Consider the following 12689-nt stretch of genomic DNA (forward strand, 5'->3'; position numbering starts at 1 on the left):
GAATTACACGACAGAGCTAATGTTGAACTAGTCGCAGATAGATTGTCTCGACTAAATAGAAGGTTTAACGATCGCTGTGAGCATTCCACGTACTCTCATATTAATGAATTAATTAATTAATTAACTGTTGTAAAATATATTCTTAGTTATAAAGTAGAAATAAGTAGGTTAAGACTATATTCTTCAAGGGTTTTTTGTAAATTTTTTTCCCTACAAAAACTATATTACCAATAGCAACATATCATAGCTCATTCTCAAACAATTTTTAAGTAGAAAAGGCAAAATCGCCTGTACTCTTAACTTATATACATTACTCACTGTAAATACATATATTATAAGAAAAGTGAAATAAATTTGAATTTGAATTTGAATTTGAATAAAAATATAAGTTTTCTTGTTAGCTAGCAGTTCGTATTTTTGCGCACCCGACTGTAGGCACCTTCACATGTGATGAGCTTATCTTTTATCTGGCGCAGCATATCGAAGAAGCTAAAGTAGAGACGCGCATGAAGCGCACATACCTGTCTGTATTAAATAAATTTCTGGCTGTTGCTTTTTTAGCACAAAATATTTTTACGAAACTTTTTTCCTTTTATTCTATACACATATTTTTGTTTCTTAGCATTTCTTCCGCCTACTGCCCCTTTGCTGCTGTCTGTATGGTCTTTTAACAGTCTTTATTTAATAAATTTTGTATCTCTATTTAGTTTTCGCAGCCAAATAGTGGGTACACGTAAGCGTTTTGCTCTTTGCGCTTCACACCGGCTTCCTTTGTTGGCTGTGTCCGTTGTGGAAGTGGGAAAAAGCGAATCTCTTAATTGCCCTAAACAGGTTAGCAGACACTTGTACGCCATGTTTACAAATAGTTCCACATACATATGTACATCTACATATATTGTTTTTGAATGTTTCTTTTCTGGTTGTAATTCTTTATTATTTTTTTATGACTGAAAATTTTCACAATATTTTATTATTTTACTGCGCACGACTAGAAGTAAAAGTGGGTGGCTATGTGGGGAATTCTGTTAAAAATAATATTCTTTTTTTGTAATATAATCATTTAGTCACATATTGGCACGATTTACATTTGTTGATGACTATATGATTCCCTATTCGCTCTTTCTATTTTGTTAAACAGAATTACATATGTCTTGAGTTTTCTCGAATTTCAGTGGCTTGTAGAAATTAAAAATCTGAAATCAAAAAATTTCTTAGAGCAATTAATGCTATAAATTTGAAAGAGTTAACAACGCAGCCATTAGATTAGGTTAGGTTTATCTGGTAGGCCAATAAGCCACTCATAGATAATACATAACGCATTGCCTATTGTTGATCACGTTTTCGGATGTTAACCGTACACCATTCATTACAATTTCGTCCACTATTTCATTGCCTTCAATGACCTAGTAAAAGTGAAGTTACTTCTGGCAAAACTTTCCACTGCCGCCCTGCTTTCCAAGAAACTTTTGGTCAAAATGCAATACGAGAGATAGATGTTGACTATGGAATTGCCTTCAGGTACATTAGAGGCCAGATCCGTGGATTTCGCAATATCAAAGACCTCAGCTAGAAAAATACTGGAGTGCTCCGGCAACTTGGACTGAAACCACGTCGTGGCCCCCTTCTCAAAATTGAGAAGAAGCTCGGCAGAGGCGATCTTACTCTTGGAAGGTTCACTTGATGTACCCTCAGCTCTTGGGCTTGGACCATCAGACTGCTGAATGCGTTCTTTCTCCACCTGCACAAGTATGCATACTTATGTAATATGACAACTGTCACGACTGCAGAAAACTTTGTAATCCCTGTAAGGGTTTTATTAGACTTAGAAAGCCCTCCTAATATTTACAATGCACCCAAAATTCACTTCTGGCAAGCAGATTTCATAAAGAAAAGCAATTCAATAAGAATTTTGACTTTATAATATCTACGTAACAATTTTCAACAAATTTAGAACAAAATTCGCTCGTCAATATAAGTTCAAAAACAAACCAAATACAGCTAAATACAATACATCTATAACTACATACATATGTGTATCTATTTTAAAATATTCGAATACTTGTTGTACAGTGGCAACATACCAGACAATTAGCGAAATAACACACAACAAATAAACTTAATACAGCTATTATAAATCCAGAGAAATACATATGTACATACATTCAACAAATCTGTAATTACAAATTTAAAATGTGGCAAAGGGAAAAGTAAACAAAGGCTAAACAAAAAACACTTTAGTTTTGTTGTACTACTTTACTGGCATTGAAAACTTCCAATAACTGTAATAATCATCAAGGCAGCAATGACGACTATTAAAACAACAAATACCTTAATCTATCTTCATGAAACAGGAAATAAATGGGCATATCAAATTTGGGCATAAAAAAGGCCACTGAAAGAAAGAGAATATTGATTTCAGAAATATAATTAGCATAAAGTTACATTATAAGTATGTTATGAATTAATAGCAAGTTATTAAAGGCTAAATTGGATATAACCGGACATTTCATACTCTTGCAACTTGCAAGAATGAAAGCCCCGGACTTATTATACTTTTTAACAACATGTTGGAGGAGTAAAATAATTATCGTTAATTACTTTCAAAAAAAAAAAAATTTTAAGTAAACCAAAATTGTGATAAATTATTCAGTTATAGATTTTTTTCAGAATAAAACCAATGAAGAAACACCACAGTTGGTTCATAGGATTTCAAAATTTTATCGACTATTGTCCCATTCTCACTTCGCATTGGTAGCATAGAGAGCGTAACCGAAATATGATTTACAAATTGCGGAAATTACTTCGAAACATAGAAAACATCAACGAAAATAAAAACGGTCTTGTTCCCACCTTGCTGTCAAGCATTAAAACTACCATAAAGCAAACCAATATTTAAACAACTGTATCAATAAAGAAAAGCTTAATTAAACACTTTCAATTTTGAACCAACAGTTGTTTTCGAGTAAACCGAATACTTTGACCTAAATTATAACAATTTGTAAAGCGTACTAATGTATCTCTGTCAGTAAGTGTTCCATGTGTGTACAAAATAGATTTTTGCGATGTTAAGAGAAACCAAAAATCTCATGCAAAACATAGTGAAAATGTCATGAAATTGGAAAGAATTTATTAAATTTAAAATTGAGTTCAAGCAACGCAGACAACTTCTAACGAGGTCAAGGGTTTAATGTTACACCGTTCCTGGTATTTTGTTACACTGTTCAAAACTACAACGGAGGTGTGTTTCGGGCTTGATACTCTGAGGAAAAATACATATCTTTTGATATATCAACCCTCCATAACACCACCAAAATTAACATTTCAGAAAAGCACCAAGGCTATGCTCGCTATTTATAACTGTACGACAAGTGGAGCCTAGGAAAAAGAACTCAGTGGGACTAGAGATATCTATAAATGATGTTGTAGAACTCTGAACATTAAATATATAATATACGCCCTAATTATAGACATATAGATATATATAGCGCGAATTTCGGCGTTAGTGAACTCCATGTTTACACGTCTATAACTGTTGGACGCAATATCCAAACTAATCATGTATAGTGTCGTTTTGTAGGTTATGTCAAGACCTTTCATAGATGTATAGTATTGTCAGATACGAGCTCTGTAACGCTGTATACATTGCCGCGAAATTCAAAAAACAAAAAGGCGGAAGGGATATTTGACAACCTAATACATCTCTGGTCCCACCGGCTTCTTAACATACATATTCATATATGTTCTTATTAGAATAATTTTTTTTTTTATTTAAAGAAGACCATAAGGATAAATAGGAAAGTGAGACAGGTTGACCCAAAGTTTTCAGAGGACCTGGTGCTTTGCAATAATATTTTGTAGATTTTACTCTGCAACAATTTACTAAAATCATCTTCTGACCCATGTTTTCTTCTATCGAAAATAAAATGAGCTATTTCAACGACGGCGATATGATGATATTGCCTTTGAACATGCGCAAAGAATCGTTACGGAGAAACTTCATTTTCGAATTTAATTGGTGAAATTTTTTCATGCCAGAACTAAACCCAAAAAGAATAAAACGAACGCAGTTGAATTTGAACCGACGGGTATAAATTCTTTGTAGAACCAACGATGCAAAGGGTCTCTACGTGCATTATGGAAAAGTAAAATTAGAAAAAAGTGCCATATAAACATGAGTGATATCAACATAAAACGTTGTATTAACAGAAGATTAACCGAAATTTTTAAAAATGTACAACGTCTTAATAATAATGTCCAAAGCTAAGATGTAATCATGTTATCATACAGCATATTTAATAACTAGTTTTCACTTCGTAACTCGGCTATAAACACATAAGCAGTGTCTACACCAATAAAGAAGTTTTGACTACATAATCGAAGAACATTTACAAGATTTTAAATTTTAAGGAGCTGGAAATGCTGTTCGCTAGTAAGAGAGTAATACTAGTATACCTTATATGATAACAATATTGGTGTATTTGGTTAAATCATTGCATCGTCTGTGCTATTTGCCATCGATCTGTTCATAAATCAAAAAGGATTAGTAGGAAAGGATATGGTACTACTTATCTAGATATTATTTTATGCAAACATGCTAGATAGAAGCAATTTTAATTCGTTGAAGATACACAGCCCTTAGGTGACACTTCGGATCATAGAGACAATATAGTACAGAACTACAACTACACCAACATTCCGTGAGAAATCGAAATTAAGCGACGAAGATTACAAGTTCTTTTCAAATTTGGACTATATTGTTAAGTAGAACCGATGAATAGACATCTTTCTTACCTGTTCGACCACCAATTTCACGAGTTGAAACAAAGTCGCCAAAACCATTGCAATCAAGCCGAGTAAGACCAAATCAGACGCTGCATCCAATAGGGCAAATCTCATTGTTAAAGGAAACATAGCAACAAAGCGGCTCAATTTATTTTTACTGTGATCCACAGATTATTTCAAAACACGCGAAAAACTAGTTTTCTTTAATTTCTAACGCAAACAATATGTTTCATTGGCGAGAATTTGGAAGCGGTTTTGTATAAAATTTTGTTTTGTAATTAGTTTTTTACAAACTTTGACATTTAGTACTTAGATGTTGTTCATTCATTATTTATTTTTGTTTTATTTTTCAATTCTCTCTTCTTATGCGTTTGCGTCTCTTGCCTACCATTTAACCCTCGACTTGCTCGAACGTTTTTTTTTTTTACCAGGTCTTCATTAGCCCAACGGCTACCGAGTGAGTGCATGGATGTGTGTGTGAAAGAATTCTCAAATAGAAATTCAATGTGGCTAGCTCAGTTCGACTGCACACAATTTATTTATTATACGCCGGCAGCGGTTATCTGCTTCATTGTTGTTTGTTGTTACAACGTGGCTTTTATTATTGCGGTAATTATAGGCACCTATATGTACATCCACACAGGGATAGGTGCATTTTCGAACAGCTCACACTCATGAACAATTCCAACTGCAGCCGTTCTTTGACTCACACAAATTATTTCCACACACGCACATGCATATTTCTTGTTAGCTCTAATAGCGCAATCAGACTTAAATAAGCACTCACTTGGCACCACTTCAAGCACCTAATCCTGTCTGTCTGTCTGCTCTGCTGACTTAGCCACCTTCGTTATTGCCTCATAAGTAGTTCTCTTCCAAACCAACTTCCTTTCTTACAGCGAACCATGGAAATCGATTAGAAAGAAACTTTCAAGCGCCTATTTAATTGGCCCATTTGCTGTTGTTATTGTTACAGTAGACTTGGTATATACATATATATTTATAAGCACATGGTGGCAGAAAAAATCTTCACCACCGCTCACACCGACCCCATCATAATTGCTGCAGTACACACCTCCTTCATTTGTACCCTATTCATATTTCCTGTTTTGTGCGTGCTCCCTATTTAATTATCAACGGCAGTTCCGAAAAGTTGCATTGATAAGTACACCGATATGTTATTACTAGGGTTTAAGCATTTCTATATGTCCGTTCGCATGTTGTGGTTACCACTGTCTTATTTATCCAGCTTTCCAGCTGCTATTTGATCGCCTAGACGGGTGACCCTGCGTGGAAATACATGAAGGGCTGGTTTTTGTAGAGTTTTGAAAACAATAAGTAAGCTCAGAAGTTATTTCTAGGTGTATCCAGACAACTTGCTGTTAATGAAATACAATATTGCGGGTGTTTAGCGCACCTGTGAGAGAACGTAGAAGATCTACTGTAGTACTTGCCCTTAACAAAGTTCATCTTGCCACAATCCCAGAAGTTGTTATTGCAAATTTTATAGGAGTTCTAGATACCATAGCGGACCAACGTTATACAAGTAAGTATGTCGGAATGTTTGTATAGAGCTTACAAGGTAAGAAAGTGCCCAATCCTAATTTAGGATAAATATTCATACTCGAATTTCGTACACCATGGAGTCGCTATTATTCAATTTTACTAGATCATCTCGAAGAGAAATACGGTGGAGTTTATAATACAGCTTTGGCGATCAAAATCGGTAATTTAAACAACAGTCACCATAAATAATAATATGCTATTTGTCATCTTTTCACTTATTGGAAGTTCAAAAGTCCAGAAAAAGGTTTGGATAGAATAAGATGGTTTAAATAACTTAATTCTTAAAAAATGGATTATCTCGATGTTTTCTAGAGCGGTTTATGATCCAGTGGTTTGTATATTTTAAAAAAACTTTAATATTGATGTAAAAATTAGACACTGACTATCCATGTTAGTTAGCTCTCCCTTGTGGAAATGACATAAAGTGAGCACCAAGATCGTGTCGCCTCAAATTTTTCTTAAGTGAGAATATATTAAATAATATAAATTCCGACTACGGGTTGAATCATATAAATGACTTATGAAATGGAATAAAGTACAATTATGGGAACAATATATGAACCGCTTCCCCAAGCCCTTTCCACCAACAAGCACACGATCAATACTCTAAAATAAAATAATGTTGTTCAACCCAATTTAGTTTTAAACATGCTTTAAAATTACAACGGAAATGAATTGTAATCACTTTTTCAACGAAAGATAACCCACACATGGTCACAACTGAACAAACATGTTTTCAATTTCGATAATAAACGATGAAAAGTGAGATATACATAGAGTATAACGTAATAACAGTTGTACACACCTAAATATGTATAGACATTATATAAGCTAACAATTCAATTGGTTCAAAGAAGCGCGTTAAGTAATAAATCGACAAAGGTGGTTATTATGCTTGTGTCGGAATATGCTTTGAATCTGCGTGGTTCCTAGCTGCATCATTTATTATAGGCTAATTAAAAGGGAAACACAACGTGATGTAAGAAAATTTTTTAGCCAACGGTGTGCCTCCTAACACTTGAAATGTTAATTATTTTGTAATTCGATTTTCTTAAATCTGGTCCAAGACTGCAGACACTAAAAAATATTAGGGAAAAGATGCGTGCTTACATAACGAAGGAAAAAGAAAAGGTCACTGGACTATAGATCAATGAACTACTCATCACACAGCTTATCTGCCTGCGATGCCTTGAAGAAAGTAACCAACGTAATTCTCATTAAGCAGCGTCGAATTTAGATTGAATGGAAATCATTAATTCTCGAAGGGATAAGCGCATATTGTAGGGTTAACACTTTATTGTTATGATTTTTAGTTGTTTAAGTGTTTAATTTTTGTGTAAGTTACTAGTAGAGGGAGCATTGAAATGCCAGAACTCAATGGACGCCATACACCAAACAGCAATTATAGAAAATCGAAAAGGTAGAAAGAGATTTACTTCATACAAGATGTACTTTGTGTAATTCACAATAACCACAGTCCGACCTCGTTACTAAATTAACCGCTCACATATATGGTAGATATTTATATACACGATTTTTATACTCTCGCAACAAAGTTGCTAAGGAGAGTATTATAGTTTTGTTCACATAACGGTTGTTTGTAAGTCCTAAAACTAAAAGAGTCAGATATAGGGTTATATACCAAAGTGATCAGGGTGACGAGTAGAGTTGAAATCCGGATGTCTGTCTGTCCGTCCGTCGTTCTGTCCGTCTGTCCGTCCGTCCGTGCAAGCTGTAACTTGAGTAAAAATTGAGATATCATGATGAAACTTGGTACACGTATTTTATACACATCTAGATGTGTCAAAGTGATCAGGGTGACGAGTAGAGTTGAAATCCGGATGTCTGTCTGTCCGTCCGTCGTTCTGTCCGTCTGTCCGTCCGTCCGTGCAAGCTGTAACTTGAGTAAAAATTGAGATATCATGATGAAACTTTGTACACGTATTTCTAGGCTCCATAAAAAGGTTAAATTGTAAGATGGGCAAAATCGGCCCACTGCCACGCCCACAAAATGGCGAAAACCGAAAACCTATAAAGTGTCATAACTAAGCCATGAATAAAGATATTAAAGTGAAATTTGGCACAAAGGCTCGCATTAGGGAGGGGAATATTTGGACGAGTGAGCGTGGACCCGCCCCCTACTAAGTTTTATGTACATATCTCGGAAATTACTATAGCTATGTCAAGCAAACTCTAAAGAGTCGTTTCCTTCAGGCATTTCCATATACAGTTTAAAAATGGAAGAAATTGGATAATAACCACGCCCACCTCCTATACAAAGGTTATGTATATACGTTAGGAACCAGTGATGATAGCGGAATAAAACTTTACACAAATACGGTATTTGAGCTGAGGTATCCCTTGTGGAAAAATTGTCGTGATCGGACTGTAACTTTTCAAGGTCCCTGATATCGAACACGAAGAACTCAGTGCCTAACCTAACCTAATTTTTCACCGAAAATATTGGTAAATCTCTCAGATATTTTCATGTAATTCAGAGGGCATAATTATAATACTCTCGCAATAAAGTTGCTAATAACGGTATATATCGTTAGATATATGGTTACATATACCAAAGTGATCAGGGTGACGAGTAGAGTTGATATCCGGATGTCTGTAAATCCGTCCGTGCAAGCTGTAACTTGAGTAAAAATTGAGATATCTTGATGAAAGAAATCTCGATTATCACTTTATCATGCCAGAGTATAAAATGTTCAGTGACACCCGAACCTAGCCCTTTCTTACTTGTTGTATATAATTTCAAACAGTTAGCTGGCACTTTGGTGGGTTTATTGGGAAAAACAGGAAATTCCATTATATCTTACCTAAACCATATCTTAGGAATATGCTAAAATGTATAGGGGGATCTAAGTTGATCTAAGTGAGATTTTTTTGACAGATCACGCGTGAGCCGTATCAACCTGTCATGTCATTTTTGTTCATTATTTATATTTTGCCATTTTATCATGAAAAGACTTATGCCTGAAGAAGGTTTAGAAATCGTTCAACTTTATTAGCAAAATTGAGGTTCTGTCAAAAATGTGTTTCTTGCGCTCCGCTCAACTTGCGCTCAACATAATCGGCCTACTGAGCGCACCATTCGCTACACTACAACCCATCTTGAGAGCCAGCATTCATTATTGGATAATATTCTTCACAATAGACCGCTTATACGGATCAAGGGATACCCTATATTAGATCTAAAGTAAAACAATGAATAGCTTACTATCCGGAACAAGCTGTTATATCCGATTATCAATAGGTTGTTGGCAGGACCGTAGTAAGAATTGTGATACTTCAAAAACGATTTTCATATGTTTTCGGCGAGATAAGATGTATGACGATCGAAGAATAGTATTGTGTCACTTCAAAACTATTTAACTCACCCACACATTCTCACAGTAAATATCATCTAACCGCACCAAAAGCGTCCTGTGCTGTGTAATTTTATTAACTTTGTATGTCTTTCATACACAGAAATGTCATGTCATTAGGATAGTGGTCCGCTTACGTTATTGATACATAAAAAACTGATACCAGACACTGCCATCACTCTTAACAATTACCTGACAGCACTGAGTAACGTTATGAACTATGTAAGGTAAAAGAGGTTTACTAAGCCTTAATTAGAATTCTTAATAATTTGCAAGTGTAATTGTGTTTTTTTTTTACGAAAAAAGGCACGAAATTATAACTAAAGCCTGTCACCCTCTAGGCCGGTTATAGATCATTGGCTTATATACTATTTGAACTTGAATGCAGAACCCAAATTTATGTGATATATATTATTGAAAGTTTTTCAAAATTAAAGTCGCGTTTTAGAACTTCATGAAACACATTTTGATACGAAGCAAATCTAAATGCCTAGAGGATTCGCAGAGAAAATAGTTAAAAAATCTTTCAAAGCGAGTTCAAATAGATGAGTGTGTAGTACATAAATATGTATGTATTATTTATAGCTATATTGTTGTTGTATTTTCAAAATGAACAATTTTCAAATAATAAACCAGTTTATGCCTTTCTACTAAGAAGAACTTTGTTTCAAATATAATCACTTAAATTTCAATATTTTTAATAATAAATGTGTAAATACCTTTGTTGACGTCTAAAGTAATTTTGATGTTGTGGTAAATTGTGGAAAATCTGAAAATAATAGATAAATTGGTTTTAGTTATTGAGATCAAACTGAAACTTTATTTATAAAATCTTTTTCTGTAAAACTTTTATTTATTTTCCTAACCTTTAAAAGAATAAGGCTACAAAATTAGGTGGAGGTGCAGTTCTAACTTCAATTAACAGTAAAATAAACTTGAAATGTTTTCCAGATGCCAGCATCTTACATTATCTTTCCAGCAACAATAATTTATAGTGCTCTTAAACAATAAAAGAAACTCATTAAATTGAAAAACAAGTATTTCAAAGCAACGCAATGTTTTCATAGCAACACAACCACAAAAGTGTGTGCATATGTATGTGTGTACAAAATGTATGCATTGGAAACTTTTTTGACTAATTACAACAACTACAATGCAACAATAATTTTTTACTACCAGCCAACGTTGTAGTTTTAGTAGCGAGTATACAAAATAAGAAATATAAACAAAATAAAATAGAAAAAGAATTACTAATGGCACAAGACAGCAACTAACAATAATCAAAAGCACAAAAACAGCAATAAAATTTAAAATTATTTTCATTTTTCATTTTCTTTACCAGCTGCGGCATCTGAGGAATTTCCAAAAACAAATAATAAAACTGAATATCTAATCATAAAGTAGCATAGGTTAAAGAATAGAGAAGCAAGTTAAGATTCAAATTCGAAACCTGCACTTGAGCTGCAGTCTGATTGTGTCGTGTTTAGCGCAGAATCGAACTCGAGTTCTAAACACAATGTAACTCTGCATTTGCATATGTAAATATGATGTAAATTTGTGTGTGTGATTATTGGTTTTAAGCTGCGCTTCACCTCTCTCCACCAAGCAGACCTACACATTTTGATTTAATTACACTTAACCTTAATCACACTGAGACTCGTTGCCACGGACAGACTCTCAGCTTAGAAAAATGTAAGGTTTTGGAATTTCAATTATATGCTTGGAATCAGTAGACTAAAGCAAAATATCAATAAAACTGTGAAATAGAATTAATAAACAATATAGTGGAGTGTTTGGAGCGTCTTCTTGCATGTAAACTGTGTGTGTGTGTGTTATGAGGCAATTAACCCTTGACAATGCTGCCAGCGAGTTTATAATAAAGCAACGCGGGTCAAAGCGTTTGAGAAACGAGATTAAGTTGAAGATATGTAAAGAACGAGCTACAAAAAATGTATTTACATATATTACAATAATTTCACAATGAGACATAAAAGCAGACTTTGCCGGAAGCCTTGATTAAACTTTATAAAGCAATGAGAGCACAAGCTAATGTATTTTATTTTAAGTTATAATTTTTCATAAACTCATTACTTGCATAATCATATTGTATGTAATCGTTTATACAAGTATTAAATAATTTTTCTAAAAAATTTCCAAAATATTGCAACCTTTTTTTCAAATAATTTCAAGGAATTCTTATCGATCTTATTTAAATATTTCATTTCAATTAATTTAGCAGAAGAAAATATTGAAAAAGGTAGCAACACTCAAAAAACCTGTTATGTGCTGAGCCATATCATATGGTAGTTTTAGATGATTTTATGGTAAGGACCGAATCATAAAAACAAGTAAGGAAGGGCTAAGTTCGGGTGTCACCAAACATTTTATACTCCCGCATGACAAGTTTCATCAAGATATCTCAATTTTTACTCAAGTTACAGCTTACACGGACGGATAGACAGACGTCCGGATTTCAACTCTACTCGTGACCCTGATCACTTTGGTATATGTAACCATATATCTGACGATATATACCGTTATTAGCAACTTTATTGCGAGAGTATAATAATTATGCTCTCTGAATTACATGAAAATATCTGAGAGCTAGGTAAGGTTAGGTTAGGCACTGAGTTCTTCGTGTTCGATATCAGGGACCTTGAAAAGTTATAGTCCGATCACGACATTTTTTCCACAAGGGATACCTCAGCTCAAATACTGTATTTGTGTAAAGTTTTATTTCGCTATCATCATTRGTTCCTAATGTATATATTATACAGAGAAGGCATCAGATGGAATTCAAAATAGCGTTATATTGGAAGAAGGCGTGGTTGTAAACCGATTTCGCCCATATTTCGTACATGTCATCAGGGTGTTAAGATATAGCGAATTTCATTGAAATCGGTAGAGTAGTTCCTGAGATATGGTTTTTGGTCCATAAGTGGGCGACGCCACGCCCATTTTCAATTT

At 34.2% G+C, this 12689-nt stretch overlaps 1 long non-coding RNA gene across 4 annotated transcripts in view; it reads right to left on the bottom strand.

The window, feature by feature from the left end:
• Positions 1-12689, bottom strand: part of LOC108968608 — a 118730-nt gene that overhangs the window by 65332 nt on the left and 40709 nt on the right. For 2 of the 4 annotated variants that reach the window (XR_001993347.1, XR_001993346.1), the window contains exons 2-3: positions 10442-10491; positions 2329-2392 (exon numbers count right to left, since the gene is read on the bottom strand). This is a non-coding gene — a long non-coding RNA (uncharacterized LOC108968608). The remainder of the gene's footprint in view (positions 1-2328; positions 2393-10441; positions 10492-12689) is intronic. The other 2 variants (XR_001993345.1, XR_001993344.1) reach the window with 1 other exon arrangement.

The sequence above is a fragment of the Bactrocera latifrons genome, unplaced genomic scaffold (genome assembly GCF_001853355.1).
Source record: "Bactrocera latifrons isolate USDA-ARS-PBARC rearing strain unplaced genomic scaffold, ASM185335v1 scaffold_103, whole genome shotgun sequence".
Classification (NCBI taxonomy): Eukaryota; Metazoa; Arthropoda; class Insecta; order Diptera; family Tephritidae; genus Bactrocera; species Bactrocera latifrons.